This window comes from Ovis aries, chromosome 25, assembly GCF_016772045.2.
Source record: "Ovis aries strain OAR_USU_Benz2616 breed Rambouillet chromosome 25, ARS-UI_Ramb_v3.0, whole genome shotgun sequence".
NCBI lineage: Eukaryota > Metazoa > Chordata > Mammalia > Artiodactyla > Bovidae > Ovis > Ovis aries.
In genome coordinates this window covers 26,604,236-26,628,971 of record NC_056078.1, presented here as the reverse complement: position 1 = coordinate 26,628,971, position 24,736 = coordinate 26,604,236, and the positions used below count along the sequence as shown (strand labels likewise).

Here is a 24,736-nt window from a genome sequence, read left to right as displayed (position 1 = left end):
CCCGTGGACTGCGGCTCCTCTGTCCGTGTGATTTGGTGCTGTCTACTGAGGCAAGTCCCATGAAATGGTCTGGCCTTGGGCAAATCACTTCACCACTCTGAACCCATTTCTTCCACTGCAAAATGGGAAAAATGACGCCTACCTCTTGCATTGTTCTGAGGACTAAATGAAGGCAATTTAATACAAGCTTAGCACAGTGCCAGGCACATAATAAAAGCTGGAAAACTACTAGTGGCTTTTATTATTAGCAACCTCTTGGAGCCTTGGTTTCCTCTTTACTACAATGTGACACAAGTCCCACCTTCACAGGGTGACTGAGAGATTAGAACGAGATGAGAGAGGTGAACGCACTCTGTAAACACAAGCAGGTGAGGCTGCGGGCGTGAGGTTGCTGTTATCAGCGCTCTGGGACTGATGCTGGGCCCCTAATAGGCAGCAGGTCAAACCCTGCCCTGGCCCGATACACAGCCACAGAAGGGAGCTGCCTGCTGAGGCCTGTTGTTCTGTCATTGACGGCCCAAAGTCATCCCACTTGATGGGTGAAAAACTGAGGACCAGAGAAGACTCTTGAGAGTCCCTTGAAGAGCAAGGAGATCAAACCAGTCAATCTTAAAGCAAATCAACCCTAAATACTAATTGCAAGGGCTGATGTTGAAGCTGAAGCTCCAATACTTTGGCCACCTGATGTGAACAGCCGACTCACTGGAAAAGACCCTGATGCTGGGAAAGACTGAGGGCAGGAGAACAGGGTGACAGAGGATGAGATGGCTGGATGGCATCACTGATTCAGTGGACATGAACTTGAAACGTTCTCCCATGAAACTCTGGGAGGTGGTGGGGAACAGGGAGGCCGTGTGCTGCGGGTGTGCTGCAGTCCATGGCATCTCAAAGAGTCAGACATGACTCAACAACAACAGAGAGGGCAACAGACCAGCCTACAGTCACACAGCACAGTGAGCAAGCAACTCTGAAGGAACCAGACCCAGAGAGATGGAACTCAAGATTCAGACCCGCTGGAGACAACACTGGACAGAGAGTACAGACACTAGGGGAATATTGTAATATACATGGTCATTATTTTAACCCAGATCTCAAGTCACTTTTTGTTGTTGTTGAGGGAGAAAAAAAAGCACTATATCTCACTTCCTTTACTTATAAAAACTGGCATATCTGATATGCCTGAAGTTGCAAAGCCCCAGAAAAGTAAGGTCAATATGAGGGCAAATGAAATGACTGGCTTGAAATACCCATTCCCAGCCTATGGAGTTTTTCAAAAAAAAGAAATTAAAAACTTGAAGAAATATAAATAATCCCCACTTCTTCCCCACCTGTGAACCACTCTGCAACTGTGAGATTCTCCCGGGACAGGAGTTATTCCTTGGTTCATTCCTTCCGTTTTTTGCCCAGGACTGACGGTGTGGCAGGAGGTTCAGAGAGGGATGGAGCTGACAGGGGGACCATGCAACTGCCATCACTTGGTGGGCACAAGCAAAAGAATCTGGAGAGACAGTATTTAAAAGCGAACTTATTGAAGTGCATGCCACCCTCACCATGCGCCAGCACACGATGGATTCTCGTTTCCCATTGACGGGCAAATGGAAAATCGCTCTTGCACATAAGGAGGGGCTCTGCGGCCTGCGAGTCTGACGTCCAGGACAGAGGCCAGAAGAAAACTCAATTCATCTTTAAATGCTGTTCACAGAGTGTTTCTATCATACCAACCACCCACGATATCAAAGGGAAAAAGGGAAAAGTGTAAAAACTGCAGGAAGTCTTACGAAGACTGCAGCTGTCGGGACCAGCCTCAGACACACACTGTTGATGCGTCTGTCCTGGCTTCCTTGGGCTGTTGCTGTGTCCTGCCCACCAGCTGAGAAAGGATGAGGTTTGCCAGGCGATAAGGCAGAATGTGTGTGTGTGTGTATATGTGAATGTATACGTGTATGTTTTGTGTACATGTGTATGTAAGGTGTATGTTAATGTGCGTGGATACATGTGGGAGTAGTGCACACGAGTGTATGTGTTTCTGGGAGAAGGTGAGTGTGTAAGCGCAAGTGGAAATTTGTGAGCATGTGCTGGAAAATTTCCTTTCCTTACCTTGACTCCCTTGGCAGGAGCCAGGATTCTCTAATCATTCAACCAAGCAAAGGGATGACCTCTGACAGATTACCCCTTCCTGGGTCCTAGTTTCCTCATCAGTATATCTGGAAGACTGAAATACAACAGAGACAGCAATACTGTGGGCTTCCCTGGTAGCTCAGCTGGTAAAGAATCTGCCTGTAATGCAGGAGACCCCAGTTTGATTCCTGGGTCAGGAAGATCCCCTGGAGAAGGGAGAGGCTGCCCACCCCAATATTCCTGGGTTCCCTGGTGGCTCAGAAGGTAAAGAATCCACCTGCAATCCAGGAGTCCTCAGTTCAATCCCTGGGTTAGGAAGATCTCCTGGAGGAGGGCATGGCTATCCACTCCAGTAATCTTGCTGGGAAAATCCTATGGACAGAGGAACCTGGTGGACTACAGTCCATGGGGTTGCAAAGAGTCAGACATGACTGAGCGACTTAGCACAGCACAGCACAGCAATACTATAGTACTACTACTGTCATGGCTGAGCCCATGGCAGGCATCACTAATCAACTGTGACACTTTCTGATGGAGCCTGATCTTAGCCTCGGAATAAGCCCAGCTCCTGGAAATCATTATTGCTTGTTCACAGTTGGTAGGCAAGAGGAAACCTATTTGATATCCCTGAACTCGATCGTCTCTGGAGTTCCTTCCACCTCTAGAATGTTATAGGTATTGCTGTCTTCAATTTCTTCGTGTATCTGGACCTGTGTTAGAATCTGTGGGAAACAGAGATGTATGCTCTGCTCACATGAAAAGTTATCCTCTACACTGGGGTGCTGGGAGTCAGGAGGGAGATAGGATAACCCTTCATGAAAACACTAGAGTGATAATGAGACTTTGGGATTTAGCCCTGATCAGTGATGGCAAATACCTGGCATTAGTACCACCACATTCCAATCCTGGGCCCACAGCAGACATTGCCAACTGATGATGACCTTTACAAATAAGTCTGGATGTGATCCTGGAATTCGCCTCAGTATAACACACCACATAGTCACCCTAAGGTTTTCAAAACAGCCATCTGAGATGCACCATTTTTGGGGGGCCACTGCAGCCCTAGATTTTGAGAAATGGGCTAAACAGGTTCAGGGAAGCTGGGGTTATCAAGAAAGACTTCTTGGGAGAGGCAGGAATTAAACTGGGACTTGAGGAAGCACCCAAATACCCAAGCAAGACTAGAGGGATGAGAGAGAGGGAGGCTGGGACTGGGGCGGGGCCATGGCAGGGATTCCCAGGAAGATCTGAGGGCATGCCAACCAAGGAAGGGCATCCTGTTTGGATCCAATAGAACCACTGGAGGGTCAGGGTCATTCCTGGGGACCAGGTAAAACGGGCTCTGAAGTCTGCCCCACTGGCACTGCCCCCTGACTAAAGACATCCTGGGGAGCAGGGCCTGGGGTCCCCACAGGGTAAAGGGCCTTCAGCAGCCAGGAGGTCCAGGTCCAGCAGGCCCACAGATTCCCAGCGGCCCTGCCCTACTCAGAAGTGCCAGGAGCTTTTGCCTTGATAGACCTGGAGAGGGGCAAGGAGATGGGCACCTCTGGCTCACACATTTTTTCCACCTGGCTCCCCTGGGCTGCTCTCCTGGGCCTGGACAGGTGCTTAGGAAGGAACTACATCCCTACCCCATCCCAAGCAGCAGGGCCACAGCCTGAGTACCAGTATGACAAGAAAGAAATCTGGGCTCCAAAAGGCCCCACTGACACTGGGATATGTGGCCAGAATCCTAAAAGGGACCTTTTGAGGGGCCTCTCTAAGTACTCTGTCCTGTGGCCTCACCTCCTATAGCCTTGGTTTTTCCCTCTGTATAATGGGTCATCTCACCAATTGTATGTGTGAAAAGCCCACTGGGCTACCTGGCTCCTTGCCATCATGCACTTTGGGGACCATGGGGGAGGCATGGGGGATGATGTGAGGGAGGGGCCAGGAGCCACACCGGGGGGCTCTCCTGAAGTTAGGGATGAGAGCTGGAAAGCCAACCTCGAGGACAGCTGTGGATCCTAAGAGCCTGGCCCGGAGAGCATGGTCTCAGCAGAGGTACAAGGTGCCCTCCCACAGGGCTCAGGGCCCACCTCATCTGCCACCGAGCTGGGAAACACACACACGCGCGTGCACACACACACACATAAGGGACGTTATTCTCTGTCACTGCTGTCATCACTCCCTGAGGAGCCCCCAGCCCTTGCACGCTGGCACTGGCGCAGCCAGGCCGGGCCTTGAGGGCAGTCGGGAGCTGGCAATCCTGAAAGCACTCCCCTTGGCAGCTTGGCTGTGTCAGGGCAAGAGCTCAGGCTGCCGGAGCCCAGGCTGCAAGGCTCTGCTGCCAAGGCCAGGTGGGCAGCATGCCTCAGATGCCCAGGGGAGTTTGGAGCTCGTGCCAGCCCACGACACGTGAGCGGGCTGGGGACATGGCCACGATCGTGTTCTCACCTGTGCATCCTGCCCTGGGGTCACTCAAGGAGGGATGGAAAACCAGCATATAGGATGGCCCACCTGAACGCCATCTGGGCACTGCCACCCCCCCACCGCCCAGCCTCTTTGCCAGAAGGAGCTATGTTTGGGACCACCTGGCCAACTCCACTGATGGATATCCAGGCCTATGTGTACATCACTGCCTGGAGGAGAAAGGAAGAATGCACAGGTGGAGTGGAGACGGCAGGGCATTGGGTTCTGTGTTTTATTTCTTTGTGTGTGTGTGTGTGTGTGTGTGTGTATGTATAAAACCTGTATCCTCTGCCTCAGTGTGTGTGTGTGTGCAAGAGGGTGTATGTTCATACTGGCTGTGAGTTCAGGCCTCCTCCTGTGTGCACCTGTGAACACGTGCACAGGCCTGTATAAACGTGCATGTATAGGAGCCGCTTTTAAAACAAAGACCCTGGGCTGCAAAGGAAAATGATGAGATTCTTAAGAACAGCCAGTACAGCAGATACTAGCCGGTCTACTGGGGGCTGTTAGACTAACTGCGTGTCCATTCTGCCTAATACATGAATTACTAATGTAAATTAAAGGATAATTGAAGCCCTTTAGGCCCAAATATTTAACAGGCAGTCAGGAATGGGAGGAAAAAGGGAGGAAGAGCTTGAGTTTAACACCCAGAGGAAAAACTGCCAACTCAGGGAAAGAAGAGGGGGATGGGCCTCCCCACTGGTTCATTTCTCTGGGATGGGGTGAGGATGCGCTGGCTCCCAGTGGAGCCGAGGGAGGGGAGGGCCGCTGCTGCTCCAGGACGCCGCTCCCTGGGCTCTATCTGTACTGTCTGCCTCCCTTTGTTCCCTCCTCCCCTTTGGCTGTAGCCTCCCGGGGCATTCCTGCTTCGGTAAGCACTGCTGAGGCCAGAGGCAAGGCTGCCCACCCAGGGCAGTGGTTGGGGAAACCTGTCTTCTGCTTCTCAAAGTCTCTGTTACGAGGAGCTGTGAGCTTGTCCAGGGGCCCAGGGCCCACAGAGAAGTCCTCAGGGTGGAGCCGGATCTTTATCCCTGAGACACCCCAATGCAGCAAGCCAATCTTGGAAGAGGGGTTTAGGGGCCGCTGAGTCCACCTCTTATCTCAGAGGAGGACAAAGGCATGCAGCAAGAAGGCGATCACAGCAAGCTAATGGCACGTGTGATATTCCCCATCTCTTAGCCTATTCTTGGAGGTCTCAAGAGAGGTCTCCCAGAAACAAGCTGTCTCCAAATCACAAAGGGGAGCCTTACTTCCTTTGGCATCAGACCCCAGGGCAAACCAAAGGAAGCATGTCTTTCTTCAGGCCCTCTGTCTAATGCCTATGGACCTTGCTGCCTGGCTTCTCATAGACCCTGGTGGCACAAAACTCCCAAGCTTGCAAGGGTTCCAGTTTGGGGAATATAGGTACTGCTCACAATTGCCAGGGCAGGGGAGCTAGGGATGCAGAGAGAGGCCTGGACGTGGGTCTCTGAAACACTTACACTGGGCTGGGGAGTGAGTATCATGTTAGACATGCAAAGGTCAGGGATAGGAAGCTCACAGAGGGCAAGGTCCCCAGCTGACAGCATCTGCAACGTATGGGAGCTCATCCAAGAGCAGAGCCCTCAGTGGACGCGACAGAAACAAGACAGGCCTGCTGACTGACCTCTTCTCTCTTCTCCGGCACGATACCCAGCCAGGGTGGTGGGGAACTGCTGGCCAGGCTGGCCAGATGGGACAGCACCTTCTACAGATCCTCCCCAGGCTCAGCTCCAATGGCATCTGCCCCAAAGCCTTTCCTACATGCCAGGGACCTTCACGCCACAGCCCGAGCTGCTGTGGGCACACCTCTGTGTGACCTCTCTGTTCCCAGATATCATATGCGCCTTTGCCGCAGGAACAGGCCTTTACTGTCCTTCCTGTCTCAATGAACCACCACAACAGCTGGTGCTCAATAAATGTTCAGTGATGAGCTTCCTGGATAGCTCTGCTGGACCCCGACCTGCCTCAGGTGGACAGTCAGGGCCATGGACTTTTTCACTGGGTTTGCACTGGCATCTGGGGAAAGGCTGGTATCGGCACACTCCAAGCAGCAGGAACAGGACCAGACAGACGGGCTGTGGGTGGCCTGCAGGCTGGGGCCCTGGTCTTACAGGGAACAGGCAAGGGAGTGTGGACGAGTCAGTGCCAAGCCCGCCTTGCAGCGGGGAGCACAAGGAAACTCTTCACGGGAGGCTGCTGCTGGTCAGGTGGCTGCCGGCTTCCCCTTCCTGGGTCCAGGTCTTAGTCTTATTGATCCTGTCTGTGGAGAAATACGGTGGCTTGTTCTCCCTCAGAGGGCAAGTGTGGGGTCAAAAGGATGGCGGATGTGAAGGGGCTGTGATAGATGCAGGTTAGGACAGCCAGCCTTCTCTTCCCTCCCTTCCTTCCTGCCTCCCGCCTCCCTCCCATCCATTCATCCAGCCACTCCCCCCTCTCTCCCTCCTGTCACTCACCTACTCATTTATCTTCCGATTATCAATGAAGAAATATTTACTGTGTGCCTACTCTGACGTGTGACTTGGTCACCTTCTGTAGTGAAAGATCTTAAGAGTGCACACAAGGGCATTCCCTGTCGGGACTCCGCTACCGTCAAGCGAGGACTCCTCGACCATCCTGACCCCCACCCCATGAGGACCTCACCTTCCTGGGCTTGGAGAACCACAAAGCCACCCCTCTGGAAGAAGCCCTCTGGGATCCTCTCCCTCTGGGGTCTCCACCTTTCTGAGAGCTCACCACATCCCTCGCTCCCCTCAGAATCTCACCCCTCCCAGCCTGCAGCAACCCCTTCCCACCTTATCCATGAAGGAACTCCTGTCAGCTCTATCCTTGCTTGAGGGCGCAGCCTTTGCTCTCTGGGAGTCTCCTGCACTGGGGTTCTGATTTTTCCTTAACCTTCCAAAGGTAAGAGTCTTGTTTCCCTGGTTAAGCTACCAGCTTTACCAGCTGAGGTCAAGCCCAAGCCTGGGTCTCAGGCCTCTCCGAACATCTCCTGTGTCCATCCTGAGCCAGTCATGCCATGCCTCTGCAAACCCTTACTGAGAGATGGAGAGGAGGGGAGACAGAAGCACAGGGCAGGTGTCAGGTCTGACAGTTTATGGGGCAGTCACAGACACAAGGTCCCCAGGTCTCCGTGAGGCAAGTGAAGTCTATCGTGAGTGCGTGCTCAGTCACTCAGTCATGTCCAACTCTTTGTGACCCTATGGACTGTAACCTGCAGGCTCCTCTGTCCATGGAATTTTCTAGGCAAGAATAGGTTGCCATTTCCTCCTCCAGGGGATCTTCCCAACCCAGGGATGGAACTTGTGTATCCTGCGTCTCTTGCATTGGCAGATGGGTTCTTAAACACTGTGCCACCTGGGAAGCTCGGAGCTGACCTTACTCTCTCTGTTTTCACAGAAGGCAGGACCACAGGCCAGGCCACACAGGGACAGGAGAATACAAATCATGTGGCATCCCACCTGAGATGGGGGGGGCAGTGATCCCACAGGTCACTTGGGGACAGAGCAGGGACAAACAGAGCCCAATAAACAGAGGGCAGGGCTGGCCGGAAACCACTCTTCCATGCTGCATGGCTGGAGCAGCGTTTAGCCTGCTGCCCTCCTGGCTGCCAGGGCTGGGATGACATTTGGGAGAAGAATCTGCCTGCCTGGCTCCCCTGACCAGGGGCTCCCTGGGCTGCCTCTGCCCTTGGCCCACCCAGGCTCCAACTGCTGGGGGCTCAGAGCCTATTAGTCTGTACCACCAGACCCTAAGTGGGTTGTGCTAAGGAAGGCCTGATATCAGGGCCCTCCACCCCTAGAGTCAGCCCCCATTCCTCATCAACAAGGCTTGGGCCCAGATCACCACTTCTTGAACTTGAAGTAGGTATGGATCAGCTGAGACCTTGTGGAAAGGTAGACTCTGATGCAGGAGATCTGGGGTAGGGCTGAGACTTTACTTTTCTACCAAGCTCCCAGGGGACGTGGGTCCAGGGACCACACTTTGAGTAGCAGAGTTCTAACAGGTTTCCTCTCTGCTCCAGCTTCCCCCGACTCTTCATCCAGCCCCAGCTTCCCAGAGAACCAGCATCACAGAGAGGAGATACGTCATGCAGAATAAAAAGAAATCTTTTCAAAAGTGGTCCCGGAGAGGGGGGGCGGTGGAGGGGGGAGTAGAGGTCAAAAAGAAGAGAGCCTGGGGACAATAGTGAATAGAGTTGGGATTATTTCCTGAACTCTGACTCCTCGTGGGAACGGGGTTATGAAAAGCTTTTCTTAAAATGGTTATTATTTAGTGGGCTGTCCAAAATAAACACACAGGCACTGCACGGAGCCAGGCAGGAAGTGAGAAACATCTGGGAGACATCTGTCTCCTGGAGCCCAGGGAGGAGGGCTGGGGAGGGCAAGAGGGAGCTGGAGACAGTGTGTGTGCCGCGGTCACCCACAGGCACACGCTGCCACGGCAGCAAGCCCCGAGTCGGCTGGCCAACGCAGAGCGTCACACGCACGCGCATGCGGGGCAGTCCCAGTGACCCGCAGGATCCTGAGTCACAGCGGGACTGAGAACACACGCTCTCGGAAGCGGACATCCTTGCTCTCAGCATCCGGCTGCCCTCCTCCCCACTCTGGGAGGTTATTATATTGATGACTTGCCCCTCTGAGTATGTAAGCTGAGTGTTTTCCTTCCACCTGCTCCCTGGTTATCCTAGAAAAGCAGCCGCAGGAGTCAGACAGAGCCTGGCGATGGCGTCAGGAAAGTGGGAGGCCACCCTGCTCTGCTTTGAGCAGGGGTATGAACAGGGGTGACCCTCGAGGCTCCTCCAGGTCTCAGTTTCCCCTGGAAAATGAGAGATGTGATTCTCCCACCTGGCTCACTGGAGAGAGAACATTAGAGAACATCCATCCAGCTATTTACTTTGAGCCAGAAAACTGCCCAGTGCTGGGTATCATTTTAAGAGATTAAGATTCAAACTTCAGCATCCAGGTTTAGGGTGTAGCCATAATGCCTGCGTGGTCCCAGGGCAGGAAGCCAGGCTACAGGGACGGACCTGCCACACTCTGTGAAGGCTGGGCTCAGATACTCCTGCTGATGGGACACTGGGCCCCCCTTTACTGTTTCTGTACAGAGAGAGATGTGTGAAGGAGACTTGGAGGGCAGGGACCTTGCCTGTGCAATTTCTTGTCCCCAAAGATGCCTGGCCTAGTGCTGGCCACAGCAGAATAGCGGAGGGTAAACAAACATGGAATTGTGAAAAGAACACAGACTCTGGAGACAGACACACCCAAGGGCAGATCCTGATCACACTAGCTGTGTGACCTTGGGAAAGCTGCTTCACCTCTCTGGGCTTCCGTGTCCTCAACTACAAATTGGGAAGAGCAATGCTTAGCTCCAAGGGCCAAGCAGCATGACATGTCCAGCAACTGGCACAGTATCTGGTGCTTGATTCGCACCCAACAAACATTACGATTATAAGGCACAGGAGAAGTTGCCCCACGTGATCAGCACTGCCATGGTTATTATTTCCCTCTCTGTTGCAGAAAGCTCTGAGATAAGCAGGGAACCTTCCAGTCCACCCCAGACTCTGGTCCTCTTGCCTTGGCCATTCAGGTGGAGTGGTCTGTGAGGAGCCCCTCAGCGGAGCAGGGAAGGGGACCAGCCCTGAGTGAGTGCCTACTGGACAAATGGATCTTCCCAGAACCTTCAGAGCTGCGCTATCCAACACGGCTGCCTCATGTGGCTTTTTAATCTTGAATTAATTAAAATGAAAAATCCAGTTCCTAAGTTGCACAGCCATAATTCCAGTGCTCAACAGCCACCTGCAGCTGTGCTACTGTCCTGGACAGTAGAGAACATCCCCACCCAGCAGGAAGGTCCGCTGGACAGCGCTGGTCTAGAGGAGGGTGTGAGGGTGCCCTGCACAGACAGGGAAGCCCAGCCTGAAGCCCAGGCCCTTCCTGCTCGGCCGAGGGCTGTCTCCCCAGGCTCCTCAGTGGAAGGGCTGTGTCCTCACGAGGTGCTCCACAGTCCCATCCGCTGCTCTGCTGCCGGTAGGGCCAAGCCCAGGACAGAGCGGTTAGCACACATGGCCAGCTCTCCCTCCCCCAGGCCTCCCTGAGGCGCTGTGTGTGTGTCTGTGTGTAAAGGCGGGGGGTGGTTCTGGGAGCCCCGAAGAGCTCAGACCCAGGGGTCTGCAGGGAACAGACATGGCAGGAGGGGGCCGTGGGTGCTCGCGACCTGTAGGCTAAAGCCCCAGCCCTCTTCTGGGGGCAGAGGTCTCATGGGAGACAATGGATATACAAGGGCCTGAGAGGCATTCTCGCCGTGTCCCAGCAGCAAAGCTGGTGCCCGCATGTTTTGCCTGTCACTCTCAGGGGGCGGGCCGGGCAGATAGCAGGCCCTCTGCACTCACCCCTAGCACCCCAGGCAGAAGAGGGGGTCTCCCGACCGGATGATGCAGGAACCAGATGAAGATACTATCGCCCCTCAGAAGCCCAGGGTGGTCTCCCCTCTCCCTCAGCAGGCTTCCTCTTGAGGGGCCTCACAGCACCTCTGTGTCAATTTCACTTGTCTCTGGCCTTGTCACGTGGGGCACACTGGGCCTCTGTGCCCTCACGGGCATCAAGGTGATTATCTCGTCTGTAGCAGGATCAGATGAGCTCCTGTGTGTGAGCACCAAGCACAGGGCCTGGCACATGGTCAGGGAGGCCATACGGGATGAGAGACAGGGAGGGACAAGGCCAAACTGGCCCCCTGAATTGGGCCCTCCCCATTCTATTCTACGGGGATGGTGCTGGCTGTGCTTAGTCCAGGAAGAAGGTGCTTGAGACCTCAGCAAAGCAGATAAGCGTGATGGGCTACTCTGCAGCCTCCTGGAGCACCAGACTGCATGTGAGCATTCCACTAGTGCCAGGGACTCCCAGGCACTTCTCCCTGGGCTGTGACCCAGGCCAGTCCCACATCCTCTCTGGGCTGTAATCTCACAGGAGGTGAGGTACAGGATAACAGGGCAGTGCCCTGGGCTCTGATTATGCCCATTGTTAGAAGTTTGCTATTAAGACTAACTTGGCTTTAACCCACTCTAATGGCCCAGGAGCACCATGATGATGTTGTGTCCTTGGTCGGCACTTGAAGGCTCTGGGCCTGGACTTGGGCAATGGTAATGGGAGGTTCCTTCCAGCTCTGACAGCCTGTGATTTAAAGATAGAGATCTCCTGGGGAGGTGCTAGGCTAAGAAGAAGATGGGCCTCTGGCTTGGTGCCAGTTACTACTGTTACTGTTCAGGTCCGGCCCATGCTCTAGGGACAAAGCCAGATATACCCAGTAAGCATACTTCCCCTCTCTCCCGGCCTTCCCCCTACTCAGATAATACGGGGCTCCCTGCAAGGTGCTCAGCAGGAGGCAGTCAGGGTGGGGAAGGACGGCAAGGCCACCCTCAAGGGCACCTCTAGGGCTCACATGCTCTGTGCGGCCTCCGGCTCATTTCCTGCGCAGATCAGATCACTGGGGCCAGCACAAACCTTGGCCATGGTCAGCCACCAGGTTCCATGCCACAGCTGGTTCTCTGACTCCAGAGGGCTGAGCTGTAGTACAGATGTGGAATGTCTAAGGAAGGCTTTGAGGAAGGCTTCAAAGGCCTTTGCAACAAGCCAAGGCAACGTGGAGGATATGTGGGGGGGACCTCTCGCTGCTGCCATGCAGTCGGTAAGTCTCTCTAGGGGGTCCCTTGGGCCTCTGTGACCCCTCAGGCTTCTTGGGGAGGCCTGGGAAGCCTCTCCCCAGAGCTCCAAGACATAGGCTTTGAGATCTGTAGAAGGCAGCTGGAGGCAATGGTGGAGTGTGGTGATTATGGGGATGGGGTCTGCAGGTGTGCTGCCAGAGTATGAGATGCTCTGCTTCTCTGAAGATGGAGACAGAGTTCCCACCTAAGGAGGCTTTCAGAAGCAATGGGGTCATTGTACACAGAGAGCACAGAACTGTTACTGCCACACATGGAAGCTACCAAGATGATGGACTCTTAGAAACATCAAGCCTTGAAGCAAAAAAAAAAAAAAAAAAAAGTCATAGAATCCCGGACTCCCAGGCTGCTAAGTGAAAAGAAGCCAAGCAAGCCATCCTGAACTCTGCTCCCGGCAGGAATTCCGTCAAAGGCTTCCCTGACCCTTGGGGCCTGGTTCCAAGGAGCTGCTCCTCTTACTTCTAAGGGCTGTCCAAGGACCCTGCTTCCGTTTCCTCAGCCACAGGTGTCCTCAGGATGGAAGAGGAGCCAGAAATATCAAATATGCCTTCTGCTTTCTCCTGCCGCTAGAGGGGCACTGGGGGACGTACAGGGGCAGGCAGGGGCACAGAGGGTGGGTCTTTGTCTTGGTCAGAGAGGAGACAGCTGTCCACCAGGCAAAGAGGAAATCATTGCTGCTGGTCTCTGCTTGGCCGTGACCCTAACAGGAAGTGATGGTGTGGGCCCCTCGGAAAGCTGGAGTCTGAGGACACAAAATGCAGGACAAGGGATGGAGGCTGGACCTTCCAGCCCCGACTGTACCGGCCCTGCTCCCATGCTGGAGCCTAGCAGAGGAGGACCACAGGTATTACCATCCCCTCCACGGCTGGGTCACTGGTTCTCGTGGGCACTGCCCACACCCTGGGAGCCTTCACTCCTTTCTAGGGTTACAGGGGTCCGGGGGGAAGGTAAGACTCAGGGACTCAGGAGGTTACATCCGCAGAGGAACTATTGCTTCCTTAGTGGCAAGTGGCTGGCCCAGGGCCAGAGAGTGGAAGCCAAAGGAGGCAGATTTAGGCTTGATATCAACAGCTGCTCAAGCCATCCCCAAACGTAGCAGGGCACCGGCAGAAGAGCAACAGTGTCACTCGGGGTGAGAAACAGAGGTTGGCACATGAGAAGTACTGTTCATAATTCTGGGGCTCTTTGCAGGGGGTGGGGGGTGGGACAGGGTCAGAGCCTCTGCCAGGGAGGAGAGATGAAGGGGTAGGGTCACAGGCTCAGAAGGGATAGAATCTCATGTGCCACCTTCTTGCCCTGTCTGAAGTCCCCGGAGCCCAGCTGCTCCCACCTCCAAGCAGCTCACATGGGACAGCTGTTCATTTCTTTAGGAGTCCAAGGTCGGTCTCCCACCTTGAAGCAGGCAACCCCTGGACGGCAGCCCTATGTACAGGGTGCGCCTGCGAAAACAGGGCAGAACCCTGTGAAGCTGACCTGAGAAATCTGGGCTTTGGGCTCACCCAGGAACTGTCTGGCACTCGCGACCACCCATAGCCCAGAAGCCTGCTGCCCACCACCCACCTGAGGAGCCCTGCTCTTGTGCTGCTGAACAGAGAGCGGGGTGGGATGGGGTGGAGTCCAGCTTTGCACCAAATACTAGTGTGAGCACTGGGAGAGGCAGGCGTGCACTTCTGAGCACTAACAATGAATTACCAGCCCTGAGCTCGACACTTCTCGGGGATCCTCAGTCACTCTCAGGCTCCTATGTGGTAGCAACAAGGACAGTGGGGGTGCAAATGAAGTGACTGGGCAGCCTGGTGACTCACAGTGGATGGAGGGAGGAGCTCCTCACTGCTCAGCAGGATGGGGACTCTCGGTCTGCTGTCCCTTGTCCCACTGCCCTGCTGACCAGACGGCTACAGTCAGCCTCAGTCAAGCTGCTGCTGCTTCAGCACCCCTCCCCCATGACTAGGCTCAGCTGGGGGGAGGGTCTCTGTTGACCCTGCCAAGGGGTTTCCCTTCCCAAGATGCAGCTAAAACCCACCCTGGTGGTGGTGGTTTAGTCGCTCAGGCATGTATGCCTCTTTGCAACCCCATGGACTCACCAGGTTCCTCTGTCCATGGGATTTCCCAGGGAAGAATGCTAGAGTGGGCTGCCATTCCCTTCTCCAGGGGATTTTCCCAACCCACGGATCAAACCCAGGTCTCCGGCACTGCAGGCAGATTCGTTACCACTGAGCCACCAGGGAAGCCCAAAGCCTACGCTGCTCCCCCTGAAGTCATCACTGCCCTGTGAACCCCGGACTGCTAGGTGTCTGCAAGTTGAGAGGACGCTCCTCCTGGGTTATAGCCACCCTGGGAACAGAGAATGGGGTTTGGGGTGCCTGGCGGACAGGCCACTCAAATTTGAATCCGCCCTCTCCCCTACCAGCGACCATCCCGGGCAGCTCAAGGGCAGGGAAACAAGCTTTCAGGTCTCAGTTTCTAAGTCTGAGCTGGAGGAGGCCCAGCTGGAGACCGAAGATGCTGGGGAGGGGAGAGGTGGAGCTGGCAAGGTCAAGGTGGGTAGGGAGGGGCGGCAGGGAAAGAGTGTAGATGCAAAGCCTGGCGTCACTGGAAGCCCAGGGAAGACAAAAGCAGCTTGGAAGTGACCCACCAACAGTTTTGCCCCCCTGCTCCCCGGGCAGGCACGAGGAGGGTGTCTGCACCTTTCTGTAGTAGTCAGAACTCTCCACAAGTCTACCCCTCAGCTTCCTGAGCAGTCCCTTCCCAGGACTCCAAATGGCCCCAAGACTGGGGTTTCCAGCAGGAAGCAGGTTTTCCACCTGGGGTGGGGGTCACCAGTGCCGTCTTATTTTTAATGATCACTCTCCTATTTATTTAGTTTCTGAACAGCCCCTGATTTCTGCCTGAGGGAGTTACAGGGCAGTTGGGCTATTTGTGGTGAAGTTAATGAGGCGAGGAAGCAGTGGAAGCCAGGTCTCTCCCAGCCCGCTGTGGGAAAAGACAGGAGGCCCCTCCATCCCCAATTACCTGCCCAACAGGGGCCTCTCCCCACCTTCCCCAGCCTAACCAGCTCAGGTTACCATCCCTCCTCCCCCAGTCCCCTTGCCACAAACCAGGGAAGTGGACTGGCTGGTGTTTTAGTTTTCACCTTGCCTTAGGGTAAGCATTAAATGTTTCTTAAGAAAGAGAAAAGGACTTAAGAAGCCCTGGTAAAGATCATTCCTGCTCCGGATAAAGCTGTCCCTTCCTGAACCATAGGCTGAGTGAGGCTGGAGGCAGGGGCTCCCAACACACACTTGACCCTGCATCTACTCTGCGCCAGCCCCTGTGGACATACTGTGCCTGTTAACAGCTAACATCAAATCTTCACTACTCTCACCCCCGTTTCACAAATGGAAGAACTGGGGCCTCGAGAGGTGAACTAACCACCAAGGTTACATGGTTGGTAAGAGGCAGAACTGAGTTTGGGATCCAGTCTACCAGACTCCAAAGACCCCTGACCACTGAGACAAGATTCCTCTTCTATAAGCTCTCATTTAAATGTTAGGACGACGGTCATGATGGAGTGGATCGCTCTTAATTCCATTTCAAGGTTGAAGATGAGTCTCAGATAAGCTGACTGTTTCAGGACACACGGCTAAGGAGTGAAGGTGGCATTTGAGCCTAGTCTGTTGCCAGAACCCATCCACACAAGCACAAGTTGACAGGGGATCCTCAGGGGATGTGTTCACAAAGCTCCCCGTAGCCCCCAAGTTCAGATGCTGGCTACTTGGCCTCTGCCTCGACTCTGAGCTGTGTTCCACCCCATTTGCCCCCCCTTTGCTTCCTCAAGGAAGCCTTCCTGCATCCCAGCCTTGGAGACATTCTTCCTCTGAGCTACAGAAAATGTGAGCTCTCTCTTCCTAGGCATTCACCTTCTCTCCCTAACTGCAATTTTGAGAGGTCCTTGGGGCAGGTTCTGGATCCACTTAGGCTAGGCATTCACCTTCTCTCCCTAACTGCAATTTTGAGAGGTCCTTGGGGCAGGTTCTGGATCCACTTAGGCTAGGCACAGAGAAGGGAATTAGAAATAATGGGGGTTTCCCTGTTCTCAGGAAGAGAAATGCAGGAGCAGAACCCTCTACGACCTCTTGAAATCTCCACTGAACTTCAAAGAGCCCCCAGGGACCCCTGAGCCTGGGCCTCCCCATCCATCTCCCCAGACTTCCTGTGCACAGAGGAAAAACCAAGGCAAGGCTAGTGGTGGGAGTGACTGGCGAGTTTAAACGGGGATTTGGGCAGAGGGAGCCCAGCACACTCAGAAGAGGAGACCACTGCCCATCAGGGCGAGGTGGGAGAGACCTGGGCCAGCTCCCAGGAGCTCCGAGAAATGCTTTACGACTTTCTAAGTGGGCAATTCGCTGACAGCTTAACAGCCAGCTCCTCCCAGCCCTGGGCTTCATATTTATGAGCTGAAGGCTCCGAGGGGGAGGCTCAGGAATCCAGTCCACACCACCAGATCCTCAGCCCTCTGGCTCTGGGGCCAGGAAGCCATAAAAAATGATCTTGCATTGCTTCCCCTCCCCCAAATGGTTTTAGGGGTGTGGGGGAGGGGATGGCGAGTGGAGGCCGGGGGCAGGGAAGGTGTGGGGCCTTTTCCAAAGCCTGCACAAGCAAATACTCATGGAGAGAGAGGGCTGGCCCCTCAGCCTCCTGACACTCTACAGCCCAGGCTCCTGCAGCAGCTGTGCCAGCCCTGGGTTTCCCAGCCTGTGCTGCTAACAGCTGGCCATCCTTGTATTTAGGGAGCACCTACTCCAAGCCAGGGTATCACCTCCTACATCTAATTCGCTCTTCACAAGAACCCTTGGAGGTCTGACAAAGAGGCGAGGTCTGTGAACCCAGGCCTCTGCTGTCCTCTCCCGTTCCCACTGAGAGAAGGCTGTGTGTCCTCATTCCACATAGGCTGCCTCCCCAGTTTATAGCGGAAGAATGTGAAGGCCCAGAAAGGGAAAGGAACTTGCCCAAGATCACACAGTATGTTAGCAGTAAAGTGTAGGCTCCCAAGTCCCAGTAAGTGGGGCCCGCAATGCAGACTCCTGACTCCTGGAAGATGGAATCGCATCTGACTTGCTAGAGGGTGAGATGAGCCCAATCCCTTCTCTTTCTGAACGGTCTCCTTGTCTGGACACTGCTTGATATAACCGGATGCTCTCCAGGGAAGCCCTGGCCTGAGAAGGCTGGGCTTCTGTGATGATGCTCAGTCATGTCCAACTCTTGGCGACCCCATGTTCTATAGCTAGACAGGCTCCTCTGTCCACAGAATGCTCTATGTAAGAATACTGGAGTGGGTTGCCATTTCCAGGGGATCTTCCTGACCCAGGGGTCGAACCTGGATCTCCTTCATTGTAGGCAGATTCTTTACCGTCTGAGCCACCAGGGAAGCGGGACGCCTTTCCTCTTCAGGCTGAGGCCGGGGGGCCATGCTAGCCTGGCTGCTCTCTGACACTAGTCCCCGGAGCTGGAGGCCGGGCTCTGGGAGCCCTCCAGCACCCTCCCTCTCCTGTCCCTAAGTGTCCTTAGACCCTGTCTGGCCTGGGAAGGGCCAGCGTCTCCCACAGGATGTGGCCGTCTGGCTGGCTGCAGCCTCCACCACATCCCCTCTGGGTATTGTCCAGGCCCAATGCTGAGGAACACTGACCACGGCAGTGACCCCACCCTCTGTCCCTATCCCGGGCCCTAGCTCGCATACCCCTTCTTTCCACTCAAGCGGGTCACTCCACCCAGAAAAAGCAGTCCTAAGCTCTCCCCTGAGCTGGGTGCTCAGGTCACAGTGGGGGCTTAGTCAATGGCTGCCACGACCCCAGATGGGTGGCTGCAGGCCTCCTGGTTCCCTCCTCCCCCATGCCTTTCTCTCTGCTCTGAGCCCCCTCCCAGGTGGCCCCCCTAGTGAGGGGCTGTCTGCAGATAATCAGGGAACAGATTCGGAAAGCAGGAGAAAAAAAGCACTCAGGCGCCAGACAGGATCCTTATCTTCTGGGGCGGAATGTCAGAGGCAGCGGCAGCAGCAGGGCAGGAGTCCTGCAGCAGAGGGGCCCTGCGGCTGCAGCAGGAGGGGGAGGGGTGGGCACCCTGGGCACTGGGGAGGAAGGGGGCTGCGCAGGTCTGGTCTGGGCCAGCAGAGACGGAATCAATGGGACTCTGGCCTTGCCTGGGAGGAGGTCTAGAAGCAAGTCTTCCCCCCTCTAGCCTGGCTCTTAAAGCCCCACTTGTTCAGACTGGCCCTGGGACCTCCCCGAGAGAACAGGGAAGGGGCACTGAGGTGAGTCTCTAGACCCTGCAGCCCAGAGCTGGCTGGATCGTAAGACTCCCACCAAGTTCCTGACTGGCCGTGCCTCGGTGCTCTCGCCTGTAGAATGGGGATTGAAAGCCCCACCGGCTCTTGCACTGCCCTACGGGCATCCTCCGTAGACATGCCTGTGGAAACCCGCAAGGGGGCTCTGTTCTATCCGGTCTCTCCACCCAGGAGGCTTCCCCACTGGTTCTCACACAGCTTGGAAGCCAAAGAAACCCCATGCAAGAGGTTTCGCTTCTTAGCACTGGCTCCCCACATGCAGCAGCCGCTCTGCTAGAATGGAAAGCAGGTTTTCTGATGATGCAATGTTTTCCCAGAGTAGGCCATAAACCAAGCACACAGCACCAAGGAGCCCTGACGGCCTGGCCTGGACTTTCTCCTCTGGGGCTGGGCTAAACCCCAAGGATGAGGCGTCATCTTTGTGGGGCCCCAACGAAGGCCCCCGGAGAAGGGCAGTCAGTGGGGTTAAGGGCAGAGACCCTAGCTGTGGGTTCAAATCCAGGCTTTCATTTGTCTGGGCAGGTGTGACCCTGGGTAGGTGTCCTCACCATCCCGTCACTACCTTGAGGCCTCAGTTTCTTTCTCTGTAAAATGAGGGAGACGTCTTTTTTGCTCTAATATGCCGTAACTTGACACTTGATCCAACAGGTAGGGGACAGGAAACACTCATATACATATCAGAGAAACATCAAACCAAGTGTGAGCCATCTATCTGGAAACACCCCGGGGTCACCTATGTGCGCTCTGGTCCTAATATCCTGGTGGCCTCAGCCATAAGTTGTGAGTGGACCAGCCTCCTATTGGGTTCTGGCTACTCCATCTCCCAGGGTGGGGGCCAGATATGCCAGGGGGTATCCACAAAGAAAGGCTGCTGGCTGGCACTGGGGATTAAAGGCATGCTCCCCTGTGTACTCCTGACCCCAGCCCCATGAGGGCCTGGCTGGCCTGTCCCCCAGCTGTCATCTTCAGGACCTGGTCCTCATTAGCTGCTGTGGCAGCTGGGGGTGGGGCGGGGTAGGGGGCAGGCCATGAGCTAAAGCCAGTTTGGGACAATGCCCGCCTTTGGGGCTGGAGTGAGTGATGGACGAGGGAGGGGGAAGGGGAGGCACAAAGGCACAGCCAGTGGGAGGGGAGAAGGTGAGAGCTGGCTGGAGCCCCAGCATTTTCCGGGCTGTTATTCTGAGCAACTTTTTATTTATTCAGAGGCTGGGGATACGGCTTAGCATCTGTCAGCTCAATATTTATTGCCAGCACACTGGCCTTGTACCACGGACCCTGCGACAGGGCCACCGCAGGACCCTCTCCCCCATCTCCCCCCTGCCAGGGCACATGAACACCTGCAAGGGAAAGCTGAAGGGCAGCACCTTCCCAAGAGACTACCTTTTCCAATTCTTTCGGTTCACTTTTGGGGAAACTGAGGCCCAGAGGGAAAAGCAGCCTTGCTCAAGGGCACAGGGCACTCTGGTACCTGATCCTTGGTCTGTCAGCTCTCACGCCACCAGAACAAGCAAACGCCACTGGATTAAAAACACCACGGACCACTGAGATGTGACAGCGCCCTGCCCTGCTTTCCAGTCCCCTCCAGGTGCAGGCAGAGCAGAGAAGGATCTTCGGCACAAGGTCACAGCTTTGCTTTTTAGAGGTACTCAAACCCCCCGCCCCCGCCTCAGTTTCTTCCCCTGCGTAAGCAAGGTGATCACATCCACCTCACAGAGCAGCTGGGAAGACTGCATGGAAAAAACCCCGGAAATGTTTAAGTGCTGTGCAACTGGAATTTGTTTATTGATTTAGATGCTGCATAGTCTGGGCTGAGAAGAAGGGAGGCGGGATGGCCATGGGGGAGGGGTGGTGTCTGTCTGTGGCCACCAAACCCCTTCCTTATCCCAGTCTTTGAGGCAAGATGGGAGGCGGCTGACACGTCAACAGCAAGCAACCAACGGAAGACACATAAATGACCCAGAGCAGACCTGTGGGCACCAGTTGGCAGAGCGGGTGTGGGCATGACATTCCCTCCCCACCCCCAGCAGCCATGAGGTCAGCTTGCAGAGTGGTGGCACCTCCCCCACCCATTGCACGGAGCCCAGAGGAGCATGGCACTGCCAGGGCTGGGGCGGGCGCCAGCTCGGATTCCCTGGGTTCCTCCTCCCTCCTGCACCCCCTCTGCAGTAGCTCTCCTCCTCCAGCCCCTCTTGATCGCGTCCCAGAGCATTTCCCCACGAACACAAGATTGCTGCTTCTCATATAACACATAAGCTGTGGTGTGAACTTCTGGTAAATGAAGATCTTATTTAAAACTGTGTGCTATCAGGGGAGAGGAAGAGACAGGTTCCAACACAGCTCAGCCGAAATCTTGCCAGGAAAAGGAGGTGGGACAGTGCAGAGAGCCACCAGTCACTCCTAGGAAGTCACTGAAGAGGGACTGTGGGGTCCCCAGCAACGCTCCCAACTCATCCACGAGGGTCAAGCAGGGTTATCACTTTCTTTATCTGTGCAGGAGGGTAGGACAAGGAGCTGACCCCCACTGGAGGTTTGGAAGAAAGTGCGGCTTAACCTTGCAGGGCTTTCCAAGAATCGCGGACCTTTGGATCCAAGAGGCCTCGGAGAAAATAGGGTTCTGAGGCCTTTACATTAGCAGTACAACAGAACCAATGGAATTGCTTTTAAAGCACAGAATGGCCAGGCCAGATTCTCAGTCCAGGTAAGCCAGAATCTCTGGGTGAGAACCAGGCAGCCGTGATCCCACTGATCAGCCAAGGCTAAGAACCAAGCAAGGGGCGTGCATCTGAATCCCCTGGGGTGCTCTGTCTAAATTCATATGCCCAGACTTCCTGAGCCAGCGTCGCTAGGGGCAAAGGCCGCACATGTAAATTTTGGAAAAAACCTTGAGGCGATTCTTAGGTACAACCCCAGCTATTCATTCACATCAAGGGTCCAGTCTGTGCCGGGCACTGTGTCTGTGCCGGGCACTGTCCTGGATCTGGAGGGCACAGTACTGAGAGTGGCATGGCCCTACCCTCATGGAGTTGACATGCTGGAGGGATGCCAGGTGATGAACCAGCAAGCACATAAGTACATGCACAAAACGTAATTCCCAGTGGTAATAAGCACTAAGAAAAAAGTAAACGAGGCAGAGCGGTGGCAGTGTGGAAGGACCCTCTGAGCAAGGGACATCCCAGCTGGGACCCAGACGACAGGAAGGAGCACACCACGTGGACGTCAGTGGTGAGAGCATCCTGTACAAGGCATGTTTACTGACGTGGGAGCTGCGTCTCCTGTCAGCTGCAGACCCACACTCTCACCAAACCCCCTGCTTACATGACCTGTTCAGGCAGGAAATGCTGAGGGGAGGCTAGTGGTGCCACAGCCGCCCTCCTTGGGTTCTCGGGAAATTCAGCAGGTGGCTGGAACGCGCAGATTTTAGAAAACGTACACCTGAAAGCTGACAGGGTCCTCTGAGTTCCCTGGTCCAGCCCCCTTAGGTAGCAGATGGGGGAACTCTGGCTTTAGCCAGAGGTAGCAACTGGTGTGGTATCTCAGTTCACAAAGGGTTAAACAGGACCATGACTCCAACATGAGTCACTGTCAGGCCCAGCGTCCACCCTTCCCCCCAATTCCCTGCTGCTCTTTTTCTCTGTTATCAACAACCTGTGTGTTCCAGCCACAGTACAAGGTCATGACACACTGTGGGGTGGCGGGGAGAGGGTCGGGTAGGTGGGGTGGGCTTGGGTGGCAGGAAAGTAGACCCCCCATTGTCTCTCTGAGGGTGGGGAGGTCCTTCCTCCCATACCAGGAAGCCCATCAAAGGTCAGAAAGAATGGTGCCAGATAAGGCGGTGGAATTTGGAATTTAGAATTTAGTGAGATCTGGAATTTCCCTTATGTGGAAGGCTGATCTGTGCTGTCCACCACTGGTGAACCTACAAGGGAAGATACGGTATATCCCGGGCAGGGGGTGGGTAGCCCAGGCACTCAGGATCAGAGGCGAGATGTCGAGGAGGGGGCAGTGTGGGCAGAGAGAAGGTGGCTGGCTGTTTCTGGAACATCCCTGCCTGGAGAGGCAAGCTGGGTCACTGAGTCACTCTGTGGACACACCACTGAAAGCAGCCACTGCTTGTTCTTGCTCAGCCCTCATTCCCACCTTTGAAAGGCCAGGGCCTGTGTCAGCAGCTTCCCTCCCAGGCCGTGCAGTGAGGCGTGAGGAGAGTTCCTGTTTCCTGAACAGCATGTGCCCACTACCCTCTTGGGCCAACAAGAGCTAAAGCACTGATGTTATTTAGTCGCTAAGTCATATCCGACTCTTTGCGACTCCATGGACTGCAATGGTTAGATAGCATCACCGACTCAATGGACATGCCCAAACTCTGGGAGATAGTGAAGGACCAGGGAAGCCTGGCATGCTTCTAAAGCCCTGATAGCTCCTCTTGATCTCCTGCTGAATTTCCTGGGCTAAACCCTGGAGGTAAGACAGGTTTTTGCCCTGGAAGGACAATCTAGAAGAATCTAGAATGCCTGTTAATCTTTCTCAGCCACGTTAAGAGTGGAGAAGGGCTGGTAAGGGTGGAAAATCAGGCAGCAACCAAGCCAGTCCAGAGATGACATGGGCATGTCAACCCCCTCCCTCTGCCTCAGATCCCCCAGCTGTAAGCCGGAGGTGCAAGCGCTCAGCCGGATGACATCCTGAGGTTGTTGAGAAGCTCAGCTTCATTTGTGAAGGTGCTTTCTGCATGCAGTACTCCACACCTATGGGCAATGGACACCATATTGACATGTGGTGGGCCGGAGAGCCGAAAATAGCATGTGCCTGATTCACACCACCAGCTCCTGCTCAAGCTAAGGGGACACTGGGCCCTCATGAGACCCTTTCTAAGCTCTACCAGGCTGTGGTTCCTAGGACTGCACCCTCCCTGAAAGCACTACAATTCCTGGAAAGGAGCCTTGGAAAGGAAGTCCAGGGCAGTGAGACGGAGATGCCCAAGTACCTGGGAACTTCTGTTCAGCCAGCTTTCTTCAGCAGTGATCAGGATGCCTGAGGGCTTGGGCAGCTGCTCTGGTCCAGTGGGCTGTGATGAGGAGATGGGAGGATGGTTTACTTCTGGCTCCCAGCAGCCCCTCTCCCTGGAGAGGCCAGACTCTCTGCTGGCCTTGCCCTTCCCTCTGCAAGCTGCAAGAACCCAGGGTGGGGCAGAGGAACATGCTGTCAAGGGCATAATAAATGACTTATTGATTGGCAAGCAGAGTTCTCAGGGCTCGGACCATGACCTTCCGGCAATTACACCCTCCACTGCCTGCCCAAAGCCCCTCCTGCTCTGCAGAGACTGACGTCTGGCTTGGCCCCTTCCCCCCAGACCACTGGACCTGCAGGGGGCCTTAGGAGCACAGACAGCCCCCTGCAGGCTCCTCCCCATGCTCCCATATGAACATATGACTATATGGGTGCATGGGGAGGAACATGTGAGAAAAGCCCTTTTAGTGAGGCCAGAATCCCATGGCTGGAAGATTCTGCATTTCACAAAGCAGCTCCAAGTTCTGTCCACTCACCAATCACTCCATGAATTATCATTAAGCAGCCAGTGCTCATTGGGACATCCGGGGAAGTACACAGAGGATAAAACCTGGTCCCAGCCCTGGAGAGTGGATGCAGAGAGGGATCCTGGAAGAAGCACTAGATTTGGAGTCCAGAGGCTAAGGTTAGATCTAGACTAGACTCTGACACCAAAGCTGGGAGATTAGCAGGGATCACTTCACTTCTCCAAGCCCTATTTTGCTCCTTTGCTAGGGTCTTCCTCCCAGAGATGTTCAGTTCAGTTCAGTCACTCAGTCGTGTCCAACTCTTTACAACCCCATGAACCGCAGCATACCAGGCTTCCCTGTCCATCACCATCTCCTGGAGCTTGCTCAAACTCATGTCCATCGAGTCGGTGATGCCATCCAACTATCTCATCCTCTGTCATCCCCTTTTCCTCCTGCCTTCAAGCTTTAAGAACTAAATAGCACAATGGGTTCAAACTGGCCAATATGGACGAAAGAGCAGGCCCAAGAGCAGGAGGGAGGCTGGGGGCCCAGAGGGCCTGAAACACACATGATGGGCAGTGGAGAGTATGTGGATGGGACCCT

General features: G+C 54.8%; 1 protein-coding gene across 2 annotated transcripts in view; it reads right to left on the bottom strand.

Annotated features, from left to right (window-relative positions):
- The window catches only part of UNC5B (unc-5 netrin receptor B), a 91,106-nt gene that overhangs the window by 50,312 nt on the left and 16,058 nt on the right, over positions 1–24,736 (bottom strand). The window lies entirely within an intron of this gene.